The sequence below is a fragment of the Miscanthus floridulus genome, chromosome 12 (assembly GCF_019320115.1).
Source record: "Miscanthus floridulus cultivar M001 chromosome 12, ASM1932011v1, whole genome shotgun sequence".
NCBI classification, from domain to species: Eukaryota; Viridiplantae; Streptophyta; class Magnoliopsida; order Poales; family Poaceae; genus Miscanthus; species Miscanthus floridulus.
In genome coordinates, this window is record NC_089591.1 from 16,470,367 (window position 1) to 16,488,486 (window position 18,120).

General features: G+C 45.2%; 1 pseudogene; it reads right to left on the reverse strand.

Annotated features, from left to right (window-relative positions):
• Positions 1–4,806: 4,806 nt before the first annotated feature.
• Positions 4,807–8,228, reverse strand: LOC136495584 (uncharacterized; annotated as a pseudogene).
• Between the last annotated feature and the right edge of the window lie 9,892 nt (positions 8,229–18,120).

Consider the following 18,120-nt stretch of genomic DNA (forward strand, 5'->3'; position numbering starts at 1 on the left):
GTGCAAAGAGCCCAAGCACCTTCTATCATCAAATGAGGGACCTGTGTTGAGCCTTTCCATGCATACCTAAAGCAGGATAGAATGGTGAACTATTTCCTAAACTCTCAACTAAAACAGGGCACCTTCTAGACCAAGCCTCTTGTACCAGCTCTAGGGCAAAGTCGGGCACTCACACGAATGAGGAGCAAAAGGAAGCAGAGCGCTACTCTACTCGAGCGGGCGGAACAAGGAAAGTCAAAGCCTTCACCCTCTTCCTATTTCCTTCTTGCATTAGAATGGATCAGTGACCTGACCCCGATGCCTTGACCAAAGCGTTGGGCCGCATAATGTTCAGCTCTATAGGCTAGCCCCTAGGCTAGAGCATGCACCCACACTCATAGGGCTAATAGAGAAGGAATCAATTCCAACCTGAGCAAGAGGAACATAGGCAGCAACATGACAAGATAGGTTCACACGCCATCAAAACTACATGTGGGAGCAGTAGGCTCCATGACAACCAAACAACCCTCAGTGCGCACAATGCTTGAGTAAGCCGACCTACTCAAGCTAAAAGCAAAGTCATCCGTGGCCGATCCAACGCACTCAAGAGAAGAAGACCGAGCGAACAACCTCGGCAAGGACAAATACACCGCCTACCTCGATTGCGATGGAGTATGCCATGGTGTACAAACATGAATCACCACAGCCCAGCAATGACTCGACGACAAGCCTAGCTGGGTAGAATGATTCATGAGAATCAACAGCACAGAGACCGACTAGCTCGGGCAAAACCCTTCGTGCCAAGGATCATTGTGATAAGCCATTCAAATAGTTGACAATGGCAATGACAAAAAGAAAAATCAATAAGAAAAACACATACATCAAAGCCTCAAAGACTTATGTGTCTTCTGATTACAATGTTGTCCTAAGTATTAGGATCATTAGCTTCTAAACTATGAACAAAGACATCTGGTCTAACATGTCACTGGACTAGACAGACCCAAGGTTACAACGATTATCGGATCCCCTCCAGCTTGCGATAGACATCTCATGAACCGGAGAGACCGGTACAAGGTGTCTCTAGCCCCTAGAGCTGCATCATGAGTAGGAAAGGACTATCAAAAGAAGCCTTGGGGAGAACCACCTCATCGCTTCTGGTAGAGCAGGCGAGGAACACCTAGTGATGAGCCAACAAAAGCGAGCCACTGAGTCGATCCTCGAATGCTCCTAGCCCTAGAGCTAGAAGACATGTACATGCCTCCCATGGCATCGCTCCTACCCATCTTTGCCGAATGGACGAACGCCGGTCGGGTGCAGCAAAACATAATCTTTTTAGATCCTTCCCAGCAACGGCGAAGCCACAGGGACAAGCCATGAACCATGGAGCTCAAAGAAAATAGCCATTCCCTCACTCAGACTAGACATCAGGAAATCTCAGAAGTTAGGGAAGAAGTGGGGACGAGACTCACTACCCTCTTATCCCTCGGCTTAAATAGATGGCATGAAGACAAAGGTAGAGAAGACAGTGGTTGGCGTTCAAGATGGGTGCAAACTCTAAGACGCACTTGCAATCAAGAGGTAGAAGACGCGGTGGTTCAGTCTCCCAGGCAACACAAGACCCAACAATAGTCACAAGAGGTACATCAAATGCATGTGTTTCCTCCAGCATTTACTAAACGCTTTATCATAGCACAGGGGAGGCAACCAAATGAAAGACTGAGCGGTGGATGCCAATGCGGTAATATATCTAAAGTAAGCCTCGAACCTTTTGTCTTTGTTATCTTTCAATTCACGTGCTCGCATTTTATGGCGCACAACTGCTCATGAGAGGGCACCATTAGGACAAGACATGGCTATGGCAGGTCGACAACTCCTAGGCTCACACTTTGAGTGGCCCTCCACATTCATGCCCCCACATCATGCTTAGGAAACTCTTTATTAGGCTAGCCCTTAGAAGGGCTCGAGGCCACAAAAGGGATAGGGGCAGGGATGAGATGGGACCTCATGGCTCTAATCGGTGGTGTAGAGCCATATGACCGTCTCTCCCTATGTTCGAGTCATCCCCTTCAAAGTCTCCTAGGTTGAGCCCCTCTAGGGGGAGGCATCTTGCCCTCTGGCCAATATGAAGGCAGTTGGAGACCAACATGATTGACGACTGATGATTTATGGGACGTCTCTCGATGAGGCATAGTCGAACTCCACGTCCATTGGGAAGGATATCAGGTCCCACTTGGATTACCCATCAACCCCGATGAGGCGCACCGCTCCAATCGTGTGGTTATGGTGGATATGCCTCTCCCCGCACTGAGCAAAACCAAAGCCACCTGAGATCAGGCAACATGACCTCTCGAGGTCAACAAGGACACTAGGGAAAAATAGAGTCAGGTTCCTATGACCTCAAAAGGAATCAAGGCCTAGCCATGACCAATCTCTTCCCTATGTCCTGGGTCCAAGACCCAAGGCTAGCCTTGGAGACTCACAAACCGTAAGAGGTCCCCAACCACTCTAGGAGATATCGATGAGGCAGATGGCTAGGGTAACATGACAATGTGAAGCCCAAAACATGATCATGGCTTGGTCATATGGAAGAAACATAAGGTCCAAGACTTACGAGCCAATGCATGATCATAAAAATCCTCATGACCGAGCAAGAGAGATTATGGGAACAACTCCTTGAAAAAATATGGAATGAAGACCCTTCTTGCACAACCAGACCAGAAGGCTAAACACAGCCTAGTCCTTCGTGATATGCGGTCACAACTTGAACACGCTTACAACCAGGGCCATATGCCTAAAACAGACACTACAAGAAATTTGATATTTTATGACAAAAGTCTTCATGACGAGGCATAATATTGTCATATATCATATCATTATATGACGACAAAATCAGTGGCGTCATAATTTCAGAAGCCCTAGAATTATTTATGACAACTCTCTCAAATGTGTCACATAAATGTGCCGAGCGTCGTCACAAAATGTCGACCGCTAGTAGCCAATCGTCGGTTATGCTTTTATGACGACATGAATTGGTTTTTTGTGACCCTATTTTTGTGTCACTGTTTGTTTAATCTAACGTGATGCTACACAACGTCATTATTCAGTGTTGGTGTTTAAAAAAAATAAAAAATTGTCAATATACGCCCAACAGAAGGAGATGGACTGGGAGACGATTTCGAATCGTTCCCCAAAATCCCCCACTCCCACACACGGTGGGCGGACGTCTTGGCTGTGTGGAGCGGCGGCGGAGCGCGGTTCGTCCGGGCGAGCGGAGCGGCGGCGGAGCATGGTTCGGGGCTACTGGTGGCTAGTGGGCGGTGTAGCGCGGCGTGCTTGGCGGCGGAGCTTGGCGGGCGGCCTGGTGGCACGCGGCTAGCGGCGGATCTCGGTGGGAGGCTAGTGCTGGCGTTGTTCGGTTGGGGCGCCGGCTTGCTGGTGGAGCGGAGCATGGTTTGGGTGGCGTAGCAGAGTCTGGTTGGGTGGCGGAGCACGCACGGCGGGCTGGCGGGTTGAGTGGCACACTGCGGCGGGCGGAGCTCGTTGGGCAGGGTTAGCTCGGTAGGGCGGGCTGAGCACGGCGTGCGGGCGGGTCGGAGCTTTGGAGGGGATTTGGTCAGGGCTATGCTCGGTGGTCGGCGGCGGACGTCTCGGTGGTGGCTGGTCCCCATCGCGCTAGGTGGCTAGTGCCCCTCCCTTTCCCCCACTCGATCTGTTGCCTTTGACTATTGCTCACCTTCCCTCTTTCAGTTCTCATGTCGCAGGCATCGTCCTCAGCCGCTCTGACTCGGTGGTCAAGTGCAGCTAGGTTTGGCCGGCAACCAGAAGCCCTTGCTGTTGTTGCTGCAGCGCCAACGCCCACTGCTATCGATGTGCAGGTGCCCCTTGACTGATGTGACTGGGTTGCCATTGATCATGTGCCCTGATTGCAAGGATGTGAGGTTGTTTGCTGCTACTACCACGAAGTCTCAGTATAACGTTGGAAGGAGGTTTTTCAAGTGCCCCTGAAGAACTATAGCAATGTCAGTGCCGTGGTTCTATTCCTCAAATTTCAATCTTGTTTGAATTCATTTCCCTGAGAATGATATTGTTAGCTATTAGCATTCAGTGCGTGCACTATTGGTGTTAAAATGCATGTGTTTGTCATTTGGATGCAGGGGACATGTTCCAGGTATTGGTTCGAGGAAGAATATGTGGTGTACCTTGAAGATCATGGTTATCTACTTCCACCTTCCTCAACCATTGCAGCAGCTTCGACCAGTGAAGTTCCTGAGCTGGTGGGAAAAATTGATAGCTTGGAGCAAAATCTGAACGAGGTGAAGGAAATGGTTGGCAAGAATAGGGAAGGCATGGGAAGCTGCATTTGTCTTGTGTGTGGATGCTTGAATGTAACAATATTCCTGGTGTTGGCCATCTTGTTGGTTGTAGCTTTAGTGTTGAAGTAGGCAATGCTTTTGGATTTTATGATCAAGTAGGCTGGGACATGTTGTACTGAACCTCTTGTGGTGTATGTTTGTGCACTTGGTATGAAATGTGGGCCTTTGTGCTCTTGGACATCTCTTGTGTAAGCTATGCATTGCTGCTATATGTTGGAAATAAAGATCCCTTTTGCTTATGATGATTTACTGTTGTTGGATGAAATTTAGGCAGCATCTATATATATGACTTGCAGCCTATACATTTTGTGATGAATTCTATACATTACATGACAGTTCTGGGCATTACTGTTGTTGGATGAAATTTAGATGCAAATGTAGTAGCCTAATTCAAATACAACATAATAAAAAACAGAAAAGTTCATGGTTCACAAATCTCTAAAAAATGCAAAGTTCAGTCATCATCACTGTCTTCTCCTGAAGTATTCCCTCCTTCTTCTGGACTATGGTACTCAAGATAGGTTTCATCTTCATCTTCATTTCCGTCGTCTGCTTCATCACCTTGAGCTGTATGTGGCTGTCGCCGGATGGTCTCCACAAGGTCTCTACTTATAGGGCTGCCTGGTTCATTCTCCATGTGCAACAAATCCAAATCAGGATGAATGTCTCCCACTGCACCTTCTCTCGATGAAATGTGCTCCTCTTGGTATGCCTCTAGACATCTAATTTGTTGCTGTTCTTGAATTGCTTGGTTTGTGTCAGACTCTTCGACATCAAATATATGTCGGTGGCCAAATTCTTGTAGCACTCGCCAACTTGGACCTAACTTTGTATCTTCCAAGAGAAATGCTTGTGAAGCATCTGTGGCTATAATGAAAGGATCATCCTTATACCATCGGCCTTGGATGTTTATGCTCTTGAAGTAACCATCATCTTTCATCTAGTATGTCCTTCCCTCTAGATTGTACCACTCACACCGTAATAAGACAACAGTTCTTTGGCCTTTGCTGTTCTTATTGTAACTCAACTCAATAATGTCTTTGATTGTCCCATAGAAGTCAATTGTGTCATCACCGTGAGTACCTGCACTTTTGATGGTGGAGTTCTATGTCTTCCTATGTTCGTCACGAGCCAAAGTGTGGTACCGTACCCCATTGATTATACAGGATGTGTAAGAACAGCACTCGCGGATCCGGCCGACATGCTAGTGAGTACAGGTCTTCATCAACATGTGTACTGCCTTGGTATTTCAATGTGGTAATCTGCAGGTTGAAAACATACAGAATAAGTGAGTTTCAAAATTTACTGTTTCATAAATTATTAAGTCATGTTGTAGAAGTTGCACACACATGATCCTCGAACCATGCAGCGAATTGTGTTGACATCATTTTTTCAACATCGTTGACCCCTTGTTGTTGTAATTCTGCCCTATAGATGCTGCAAAGGAAGAGAATAATTAGTTATCTTGTGACACTAGTATTGAATAAACATGGGTGAAATGAAATGACTTGAATTACTCACTCTTTGTATTCATCAACCTCTTCGCAGTTATTTAGAACAAACCAAACCATGGAGTCATAGTCTTTGTCTTCGTAATGAAGTTTTGAAGCACCCAACAGGTTAGTACCATGACCAAAAATAGAGTAACCATTGGGTGAGATGTTCTCTTCTCCATCTAAGTTTCTTTCAGGCCTAGTGAACCTACTAATGATGTCACTGAAATATGTTGAGCATTGGGTCATACACTCATAGGCACTGTATGCCTCTGCAATAGATCCTTCAGGTCTTGCTTGATTGCGGACGAAACGCTTAAAGGTGCCCAACCTTCTCTCAATGGGATACATCCATCCATACTGCACCGGTCCCCTAAGGAGTGCCTCATCAGGTAAGTGTACTGCTAGGTGAACCATAACATCGAAGAATGCTGGAGGATAAATTTTCTCTAGCTTGCAAAGGATAAGCACAATATCTTCCTTCATCTGGTGTAGTGCATCAACCTTTAGAGTTTTGGAGCAAAGTTGTCTAAAGAACCTACCCAATTCAGCAATCACTTCGTATACGTCTTTGCGCACCAAACCACGAAGGGCAGCTGGTAAGATACGCTGCAGCATTATATGGCAGTCATGTGTTTTCAGCCCATGCATTGATCCTCCTCCCTCCATATTGACACATCTTGATATATTGGAGGCATAGCCATCTGGAAACTTAACATTGCTCACAAATTGCAAGAACTTCTTCCTATTTTCTGTATTTAGAACATAACAAGCTCTTGGCTTTGATGATGAACTACCACTGTCATCTAGCAAATGAAGCTCCTTTCTTATACCTCTGTCCTCCAAATCTAGTCTAGCAGTGACGGTGTCCTTTGTCTTGTTTGGAATATTAAGTAGAGTTGACAAAATGTTTTCACATATGTTTTTCTCTATGTGCATAACATCAAGGTTGTACTGTAGCTTCAATTTTGGCCAGTATTCCAAATCATACAAGCTAACCTTGAGATGCCATACTGGTTCATCTTCATTACGTCGTCATTTTCTTGATTTTGGCTTATCTGGATTCTTGCCTAGGAACATAGCAAACTTCATTCAACCTTGCCATAACCTCATCTGCACTAAATTTCCTTGGCTTCTCTCTTTTTTCATGCCTGCCATTGAAAGATTTGTTTTTCCTCCAAGTATGGTCGTTAGGGAGGAAATGTCTATGGTCTAAGAAACCAATCTTGTTTCTAAGACCGCAGGAGCATGGATTCTCATCACAGTGCACACATGCGAAGTAACCCCTAGTGGTTCTGCCTGACATGGTGCCTAATGCAGGGTAGTCATGGATTCCCCATAGAATCGCTGCACGTAGGCTGAAGTCTTTGCCTTCAACTGCATCATAAGTTTTCACACCCTTCCAAAGCTCTATCATGTCTGCTATCAAAGGCTGCATGAACACATGGAAATCTTTGCCTGGTGATTTTTTGCCTGGAATTAGTAAAGCAAGCATATAATTGGATTGGTCCATACACATCCATGGTGGAAAATTGTATGGTACCACTATCACTGGCCATATGCTATATGAATTGCTCATCTGACCAAATGGGTTAAATCCATCAGTAGCAATGGCTAACCTCAGACTACGGGGATCATCTACAAAAGACTTGAAAGTGTCATCAAAATCTTTCCAAGCTTCCCCATCAGCAGGATGTCTCATTTCATTCTCAACTGGTACCCTCTTTTCCTTGTGCCATCTTGCATACTGTGCTCGCTGCTTTGACATGAAAAGCCTTTGAAGGCGAGGAATTATTGGAAAGTAACGGAGGACCTTGTGAGCAACTTTCTTTCTGCCCTCCTTGTTCACTTTCCATCTTGTGAATCCACAAACTGGGCAATGATCATCAGCTTCATGGTCCTTCCAAAATAAGGCACAATCAAACTTGCACACATCAATAGAAACATAACCAAAACCAAGCTTCCGAAGCAAAGCTTTCATTTCTTTATAGGACTTAGGAAGTCTGGGCACATTCTTCAAAGATGAAGAAAGCAACTCAAGCATAGCATCGAACCCAGATGTTGTTATCCGATTGTACACTTTGATATGCAGTAGTTTAATAATAAAAGATAGCCTAGACTCCTCGGTGCAACCTGGATAAAGTTCACGCTTTGCCTCTTCCATAATTTCTTTATATAAGTTACCACTGAAGCCATGGCTTGCTGCGTCGCGCAAATCTTGAATCAACCCCTGAACTCCCCTTGCACCATCATCTAAGACATCTTTAGCCTTGTCCTTCCTCATCAAGTGGTGCCTGGTCATTTCCATCCCATGACATATCTTCTGGTACAACAACAAGTTCTCCATCTTCATCTTGTCCAACATCAGTTTCTTCCTCTCCATGGTAAACCCACCTAGTATAGCACCTAGACATACCATTGAGTTCGATATCCTCGTGTACATCATCTAGGCTTTTGTCTATGTGGTTCAGGCATTTTCGGCATGGGCACTTGATCTTCTCATCTGCACTAAATCTAGCTCTGACATGTTCCATGAATTGCTGAACACCACACAAAAATGCCGGCGAAAATGGTTCACTGTTATAAATCCAACTTCTATCCATCTCGACCTAGATAAATAAAAGACAGTAATTAGCATTGTTTATTTTCATGACCAAGATAACATAAAATGGTTCACTGTTTTCTTCAAGGCAATACACAATATTTCATTTGAACACTGGTTCTTCCTATGCGATGAAGTATCTGGAAAAGGTTAGTTCAACCTTGTTTTTTTCAGATCGGTAGTAGCTCACCTTGTGGGGGTGGTTGTCGTGGCTGCAGGTGGACGGTGAGGGAGCAGATCGGGCCGGTCAAGCTCCACCATGGCTTGGACGGCTAGGCTACACCACGGTGCCTGCAGGTCCTCATCGCCGTTGAAGTCAGGGGAGGTGAGGGTCGGTGTGGCTGGAGGAGAGGGCCTGTAGCAGCTCGTCGCCGGTGGCCCTACCGGTGCTCGTAGCCGTTGAGGTGGGGGGAGGTGAGGTGAGGGGCGTGGCTGGAGGGGAGGGCCTAAAGCTGCAGTGCTAGTCATCAGCGGGCCTGTAGGTGCTCATCGCCGGCAGGCCTGTAGGTCCTCATCGCCAGCAAGGCTATAGGTCGGGGCGGCGGGGAGAGGCTGGAGGCCAGAGACAGTGGCTGAGTGGGCCACTGAGCATGTTAGCTGGTCCGAGCGCCAGGGAGCAAGTGTACATACCCCTTCTTTATATGACATGTGGGCCCGGTGTTTCAATGACATGTGGGCCATAAGATGTTCATCAGCATTTCTTGCTCCCTATGAATTGTTGGCGAATTTGTTTTTTTAATCCATGGCAAAATCTTATAACAAGTCTTTCTCCTACATGCAATCTCCAAATCTATTTTTTTCTCCTAAAACTTTCTAAAATCATGATCTATCAATGTGTTGTGATGATTTATACCATATAGTTAGGTATCATGTTTTGAACAGTTCAAAAGTACAATTTATAAAAATATACAATTTGAATCCAAAATTTGAAACTCAAAATGACTTCAGCTATAAAATTCATGAATAAGAAAGTTGTTCAACTCATGAAGACCAAAAGTGTTAGCTTGGCCATTTTCCCATTTGACAAAGTGGTAAAAAAGTAGTTCACAAATTTTACATTCACTCTTATAGTTTCATGAACATTGAGTGAGATATATGATTTCTGTGAACAAAGTTATTGTCACTTCCTCAGATGAACAAACTCCCAAAACAAGAAGTGTACATCTTCATGAGATGTGCAATCTTTGTGTTCATCACTTTTAAATCTAAAATTATTTAGTACCCCTAATTTTAGTTCCAAGCTCAAATTTTTTGAAATTCAAATTTGAAACTATGAAAAAGTGTCAAATGAAAAAATACCCAAAACCAACATTATAGATTTCGACGAGTTGTACAATTTTGTTTTAGACATTATTTCCATTTTCTATTGTTTAATACCCCAAACATTCATTTCAAATCCTAATAACAATAAAAGGGTCACTGACTAGTGGACCCTCTGCACCAGTAAAAAAATTTGGCCAGCCCAGGTCCGGCCGCTGACAAATCGGGCCCAGTCGTTAGGCCAAAATTTTCGCTGCCACCGGACGCTCTCTCCCATGCTCTCCCGCTCGCTGACATATGGGGCCCACCCCGCTTCCCGCTCAAGCCACCCAAGCCCCAGCGCCTTATCCTCTTGCCCTGATCAAACTTAGGGGAAAAATCCCCAATCTCGTGAGCTCGACTCCACCGCCCACCAGCCGCCACCACCCCTCGCCACCGCACTGACCACCGCCAAAACGCCCGCCTCCACTGCCATCTAACCCTCGCGCCACCTCCTCCCTAACCCTAGCACCTCCTCCTCCCTAACACTAGCACCAGCCGAGCATGGCCATTTCGTCCTCCCTCCCCGCAACATAGCGGCGCCAAGCACCGACGATGTGCAACCAAACACCGGAGGCTAGAGCAGTAGATCACGCCGCCGGCATCCATGGATCGACCCCAAGCCATGGATCCACCACCAAGCCGGCATCCCAGACTCCGTCACCTCCACCTCGACGTAAGCCGGATCCACCACCAAGCTGGAACTTGCACAAAGTCATATGCTGGCTATGCTTAATAGATGTTGGACCATAGATAGATTTTCAAGCATGGTTGTAGTTGGGCATGGGATGTTTTCTCCAGAACGTGTTGCTGCATGACCAATCTGATCTATCTATAGTGCTTGTTATTCTTGATTTTGTGCCTTCAAAACTATAGAAAGAGAACTGGCTGGCTGACATAACTAGGGAAACTGAGTAGCTTTTGTAGGCTTTTGAGTAATGATTTGTTATGCAATATGGATTTGTTATTTTGCCTTCTTTCTACCATTTATTGTTATTTTGCCTTCTGTCTACCATTTTCTAAAATCATACTGATCTGTGAGTATTTCTTTTCAACTCCTCTACATAAATTATTTCTAGTTTCTGATCTTTCTGCAATTGCTCGTACTAAGTAATACAACAAATGATGAAAAGCAAGTACGAGCAGAAGAGGGATGAGAATGTACAGAATATTCGGGATGTTTTTAAGTCTCTAGGCATTGAGGTCTTAGCTCAGACAGTTAGTGATGTTTTTTCAGAAAAGAAAAAGGGGAAAGCGAAGACTGTAGTCACTAACAAACAGGGCTCTGACATTGATTATGATCCATGCTCTGAAATTGATAACGAATCTGACAGCGATGATGAATCTAATGATGACCTCACTAACGAGGTCTGTCTATTTGAAACATGTAGCTCATTTTATCATTTAATCTACTAGGTCACTTGTTTCTACATTAATAATATGGATGTTTATCTTGGCAGGTAGAAGAGATGGTTCTAGGAACAAGGCCTCAGCAGAAGAAGCAAAAGCTGGCATCAATGACTGGCTGCCAGCTAGCAGCCACCGGCACTGCCAGGAAGAGTCACTAGGCTACAGGCAGCCATGCCTTTGCCAGGAGGGCGTCCACCACCTAAGGAGAGACATCCCTTGCCTCCTAAGAACACTACCAAAGCCAACCCCAAACCTAATGCCGTTTCCAGTGCCACCCAACTGCAAGGCCACCTAAGTACAAGCGGCAGCCAGATTCAAACCACAGAAACTACTACCATAGTTCCTACTACTCCAAAAAGCACCACATCTAGTCTAGCCTTGTCTGCCCCTAATCCAAGGACAGTGCCTAGTCCTACAAAATACACCAGGTTAACTGTAGCCCGGTCTGTGACTGGTGAAAACCCTTGGCTAAGGTCTCGCCTAGAGGCAACCAGATCAGTTCAACCATGTCTCAGCCTATTGCAAACAGTGACCATACTACTCCTACACAGACTCAGCAACCTACTTGCATAACTAGTGTCACCCAACCAGTTCCTACAGACACCTCGCCAGGTGCACGGAGCTCTAGGCAAAGCAATGAAATCAATGAGTCCAGTGAGCAACTTGATGCTGCAAATTCAGAGGGCCATGTAGAGCAAGGAGAGGGATAGACTGGCTTGGTTCCAGGTAAACAAAATTTCCAAGCATTATTGTCTCTATTGCATATCTACACTTGTTACTGCTATATGAACACATTTTTATTATTGTTTGCCAATTGTAGTGGCCCAAAAGCAAGTCCGCAAGAAAACCATTGGTCTTGGCTTAGAGAGGCTAGGTAAAAAGAGGAAACATGATGCCTATTCAAGTTGTTGAAGGGAAGAAGAGACCTAATGTCCCACTTCAGGCAGTAAAGCTGGCATCAGAGACTGGTGTTGCCCTTAGAGACCAGCTCCCTATCTTCACATCTTGGAAGCTTTATGAAAGAGATGAGGGGCCTGCACAAGTACAAAAAGTGCTTGACAAAGTGACGGTGAGAGCTATTTCACTCCAAATACTTTCTTTCCTTAATCTACTTCCATGTACAAAATTGTGTCTAATAACTCATTTGTTTGGTTGTAGATAAGGTTGGATGTGCAAGTTGAGCATGAGGGACCAAGCAGGGCTGCATGCACTGATATCATTAAGAGGGGAGTACGGCAGTAGAGGTATCACCTCAAAAGGAGGTACTTTGACTCATCACTGACAAGAGAACAGCTACTGGCCAAACAACCTCCATCGAAGATGAAGAAAGCGGAGTGGACCAAGCTGGTAGACTATTGGTGTGACCCAAAGAATTAGGTCCATGCCCTGCATCATCTGTTTTCATTAATATGCAATTTCATCTATGTGCATGTGAATGAAAACTTTGTATTGCATTTGTGGTGCAGGAGAAAAGTGAAAAGAATAAAGCAAACCGAGGGCAAGTGCAGCTTCACCAAAGGACTGGATCTAGGTCCTATATTGCCCATCGATACAGCCTAGTACGAAAACTATATCTTTTGTGCAATTAATTTCAAAGATGGGACATTTGTACCATAGTAGTTATCGATTGCTTTTGAACTATCAAGTTAGCACATGCTCTGATTATTTCTGTGGTGACCTATGCTTTTCAATCACAAACTAGTTTTTGTAAGATTAGCCTCCTGCTGCTGCTGCTTGCATGGGTAGGATGAGCATGATGCTTTTCTAACATGATATCTGCTTGCATTGGTAAGATTAGCCTGCTGCTGCTGCTTAACTGCATGGATAAATAATGTGAAGACAAACTGAGTTTGAATGAATTATGCTTGCACCATGCATGTGTTATAGTATTAGTCTTTGAATGATGGATTTATGGTCATCTTCCTGTTGACATGTACAAATAATCCCATGTTTCTGCACCCCTCACTTTACCTTCTTGGATATCATTGAAAATTGTGTTTTACATGATGCAGAGGCCTAAGTACAACAACATGGAGCCAGATCCTATTGAATTCTTTGGGGAATGTATGAACAGTCCACAAAATGGTGGTACTCAGCTTGCGGATGACATATATGTAAGTTATCAATAATTATTGCATACATATACTGTACTCAAATTCAAGCCTGATTGAACATTGTTGTATGGCCTTGTTAACAAGTGGAATCATTATATGTAGGCACAAATGGTTGTAGAGAAGGCAAGAGAACTAGAAGAATGGAGAAGCACCAAAGTCTCCATCAAAGATTATTGCTGATAGTCTAAGCCAGATCAGGCTGTTCCTCAACATTCCTCCCAAACATTGGTGTCACTAAAGCGTAGAGTGCTGCCCGGTCCACAACAGCTGTAGTAGAAGCCCGCTTGCAAGCTCAATTTCAGGCAACACTCCAAGCAGAAAGAGAGGATGCTGCAAGGAAGCAGGAAGAGTTGCAGGAACAGCTTTGAGTTCAGCAGGCCTCTCTTGAAGAACACCAAAGTTTCTTGCGCCAGACCCAAGAAGAGGTGAAGGGGATGAGTACAAGGTTTGATGAGACTAATGCACTGCTGCGAGCGGTGCTGAAACTCCTAGAAAGATTGAGGTAGGTCTGGATGCACTCCATGTTCACAATGCCTATGCCTTATCTTCTGCTACCTTGCTTGAACAACAAACTTTCTCTATTGCCACTTTGAGGACTATGTTTCTATGTTTATGAACTATATTGTCAGAACTATGTATGAACCTATGTGTTGTGGTTGAACAGTTTGAACTTGTATGATGGAATGATGGAACCTGAAACTTTGGTGTTGCTCTTGCTTGCAAGCACTTGTTATATTTCTAGTTGCAATGTGTGTATGATGGTTTGCCTCAGTTCTGTATGACTTATCAGTTCTAATGGCTGTGATGGATGATGCCTACTGATACAATCTTGTGGATGATGGACTCTGAGATGTGTGTGTATATCTATGTGTATGTGACCTGTAATGGAGATCTGTGCTGCAGTCATCATTAAATGCAACGACATTTCATGACGATCTGCTAGATATATATGTATACAAAGCAATACACAAGTTAACTGTCACATAATGCTATATGATGCCTCTGTTTGTCACAAAAGACTGCTTCACTTTATCAAACGAGTACAAAACATGACAAAACCTTAATGTCACATAATATTATATGATGACAAATGACATCACAAAAAACTCCTCATTTTCTCCGAAGCCATACCTAACATGACGGAGGAAATTGTCACATAATGATGTATGACAATCAGGAGTCATCACAAAAAGTTCCCCAGTCAACACTGGCTACTTTCAATTTGTGATGGGTCATGTATTATATGACGCGTTGACCACTCTAATGTGACGACAGCTAGCGTCACAAATTATAGGAATATGTGATGAATAAGTTCAACCGTCACAAAAGGTCTTGACATTTTGTGATGGCCTTCCATTTTTTGTCACGTGGTACTTTTTGTGTCATTCATTTTGTGACAACAGCGTGACAACCACTTTTTCATCACAAATTTCTTTTTATGACAATATCTGCCCTGAACATGACGATTATGCTTTGTCATACAATCCCAAAATTCTTATAGTGAGACCAAAGCCAAGAAAAGTGTTGCGAATGGTCAAGAAAAGTCATGAAGCGCCCTCCCACCTAGGGAGTGGCAACCCTTCCTATTCAGTGACCTCATGTCAGCAGCATGATCCTAACCTATGGGCTTGGGGGCTAGCCGTGATCACAACGCAAGGAGAAGGAATTTGGTAAAATTTGAATACCCTTGAACCTATAGAGCGGATGAGCCGCTCACATGACAAGGCATGGATAAAGAGGAATCTCCTTTTATCCACCGCCTAATGATTATAGATGTGGCCACGCCACACAAGTGGCACAAAATGCTAGACACCGCCATGGGTGACGGTGACGCCTCTTAGTCCGCCCGCTGTGGAAGCACAAGAGAGCCAAGACAAAATGTCTTGCAGGCCTTGTTGTGATACCGCAACCCACAGACCAAAGTAGACAGGGATGGCAAGAGGAGAAGGTGTCAAGTTCCCAATGACTTCATGAGGAACTGACATCTTTGCCGCCTCTGACCTCTACTCACAAATTTGCTTCTAGCACTAGTTGTTGAAATGGCAACACTAGCTCCTACCACCATAGATGACCCTTAGAGGGACATATGGTAGGAACCATGCGGTTCTCCTAGAACTTTTCCTCCCATTTCCTTGCTCTCTTAGTAGGAAGGAAGGGAATGATTTGTAGACATAGCCATGAGTGGTCAAACACAAGGAAGGCCCATATTCATTGGCCCAAGGTGAACCGAATAGCCTAAGACACCCACGCCACATGGCAAACCACAGGAGGACACCGCCAACACTAGACGCCTGCATGAGATTGAGGAAATCAAGACTCTTACAAAGGTAGGACCAGTATGATGTCGACAAGACTACTCGGTCCTGCCTAGGTCACGAGCCTCGATATGCAGCACACAAACACAACAAGGCTCATCAGTCACGTACCATGTTGTTGGGGCATCCTACCGCATTGAACACAATTGCCCACAAGGGATCCAGCGACAAAGCTCAAATAAACCATGACTAGAAACCCGCATCTAATGCATGCGCACCTCAACGCTTTCACGATCACTTTATGATCATAAAAATGCTCGGGGGCTACTGTTAGGGTCATAACCCCAGGGTGTCTTAAGGCACTAATTAGTTAACAGGACAAGCGACCCGCAACACATTAATTAGTGAAAGCCCAAATGACCGAGGCCTAGCTAAGCCAAGCAAACCAGGCTAGGCGCTAAGGTTAGGGTCAGCCATGACCCCTCCTTCGTGCCTTGGCTGCACGACTGCTCAAAGGGTGGACAACCTCTCCTCTGTTGTCCTGATCCCTAGAAGAAATGGGGAGAGGTCGAGAGTTGCCAAGCATGCTTGCACTGACAAGAACGAGCACACCACATGGACCCCGCAAGGATCGAGGGGATAGCAGTCACCTTAGTCTAGTCAAATGCCATTCCTATGCCACACCACATAGACAAGATAATACCACCCAATGTGGTGATGATAGGTACGATAACCACCAGCCAGATATGGCTCGACAAGACAAAAGTATGATCCTAACCATTATGGGATGGGATCCACGATGAGGGCCTTGACTTTGAGGCCATCCTGGCTGGTGGGAACTGTGATCCTAGCTATAGGGATCGTGACCCCTTACTCCTCAAGACAATAAAGCGATTAATGACCTAGGGGCAGCCATCAACTCCTGTATGAGGCCCGAGGAAACTAGGAGACAATGACGAAGACCATGATAGAGACCACGTCGCATAGGATTATAACACCCCTAGGTGTTTGTCACCTGTTAAGCAATGGGTTTGAACTCAAACATGACATGTTAAGTGGTGATGAAGGTGTTAAGATCAAATCTACAAGAGTGAGCTCCAACTTAAACTTGGGCAACACACCTTTGCTTGCTTATTGGCCCTTTTTAGATATACACCTAAGTAATGTTGAAGGTGCTTCTTTCATGTTCCTCACATCAATTTCCATCCACATGGATGATTGGAAAAGTTTCGTGAAGTTTAGAATCAAGAAGTCACATGAAATAACAAGTTATGTTCTCGCCTGAATTGCTTTATTAGGTGAATGAGAACATGTGATGACAAACAAACATTGCAACCTTGATCAAACAACTCTACTTACACTCATGAACAAAAGTTATGAAGGGTTCATGTTGAGCAAGTGGTCAGAAAATGCTCCAATAGATCAAAAAGTGTAATTTAAGCTTTATCGTGACACTACATTGACTTAGTTTGAACTGTGCCTTACAATGCTTGCATGGTAGTGGAACCTAAACAAAAGCTGAAGTTTGAGTGGAGTAGAACAAACTTTGTTTTTGTACCAAGAGCCAGATCAGCTTGTAAGAAAGTCAAACCGAGGCTCAAACTTTGAATCTGCTGTTGTTTTCAGAGTCCAAAAATATTCTAAGTCTGAGTTAACTGAAACCTGAATTTTTAGTTTCGTGTACCCCGCTTCGGAGCCTTGTATCTCTCCAACCAGGCCGAATTAGACTTTGGTACTTTAATCAAAGTTGGAGATCTCGTGTAACTCTACAACATTGGTTACTACCTCTTGTGCCAAAACTAAATGGATTCAGAGTTACGAAGGGACGAAGTTTGAGTTTTAGCTTGTATTTTTGAGGTGGTATTTAATCCATTCATTTAGTTTGGAACACGATGTGGCCGACAGTGCTCGCTGGTGCTCTGCAGGTCGCGTGGCGCCTTCGCTGCTTGCATGGCCGCCAGCTCGCCTCCGCCTGCACAAGTAAAAGACCGTCACCCTCCTTCCACTCTCCCTCTCTCATTTCCCCTTCCCTCTCTTGCTCTCTTCAAGCCGGCACCATGCCGCCGCCTTGAATGCTATTGCTGCCGGTGCTGCTGGACTCCTTCCTAGACATGCCACCGAGCGAAGCTCGCTACCGCCAGCACTGCTGCCCCTCGGCCTCCCCATGCCTAGCCCCGTGCTCGTGCCGTACAACGCCACTGCCGTGTCGCCTCGCCACTGCCATAGCCGGCCGCCGCCACGGCATGCCGCCCACACATGTGGCTAGGAGGGCCACGGGCAGCAGCTGGCTGTGCCGTTGGCTAGGCACGGCCGCGGCCAAGCCCCGTCGACCCCTCCCAGCCGCTGCCGGCTCTCTCGGCCGAGCCCGGCCGGCCCAAGCCGTGATCTGCTTCATTCTGTGAAGAAGAGAACGCCAGGGACCTTGGGTTAAAATTCGAAGGAAAGCAGGGGCCCCAATGCACGTCTATGACTCATTTGAATAGTGCTCATAAGGACCTCTTCGATGGATTTTTATTTGTGTTAACTGTAGGGACCCCGATGCAAGATTTATATTCCTTTTCTTTTGATTTTATTAGATTTGGATGATCAAGTTTG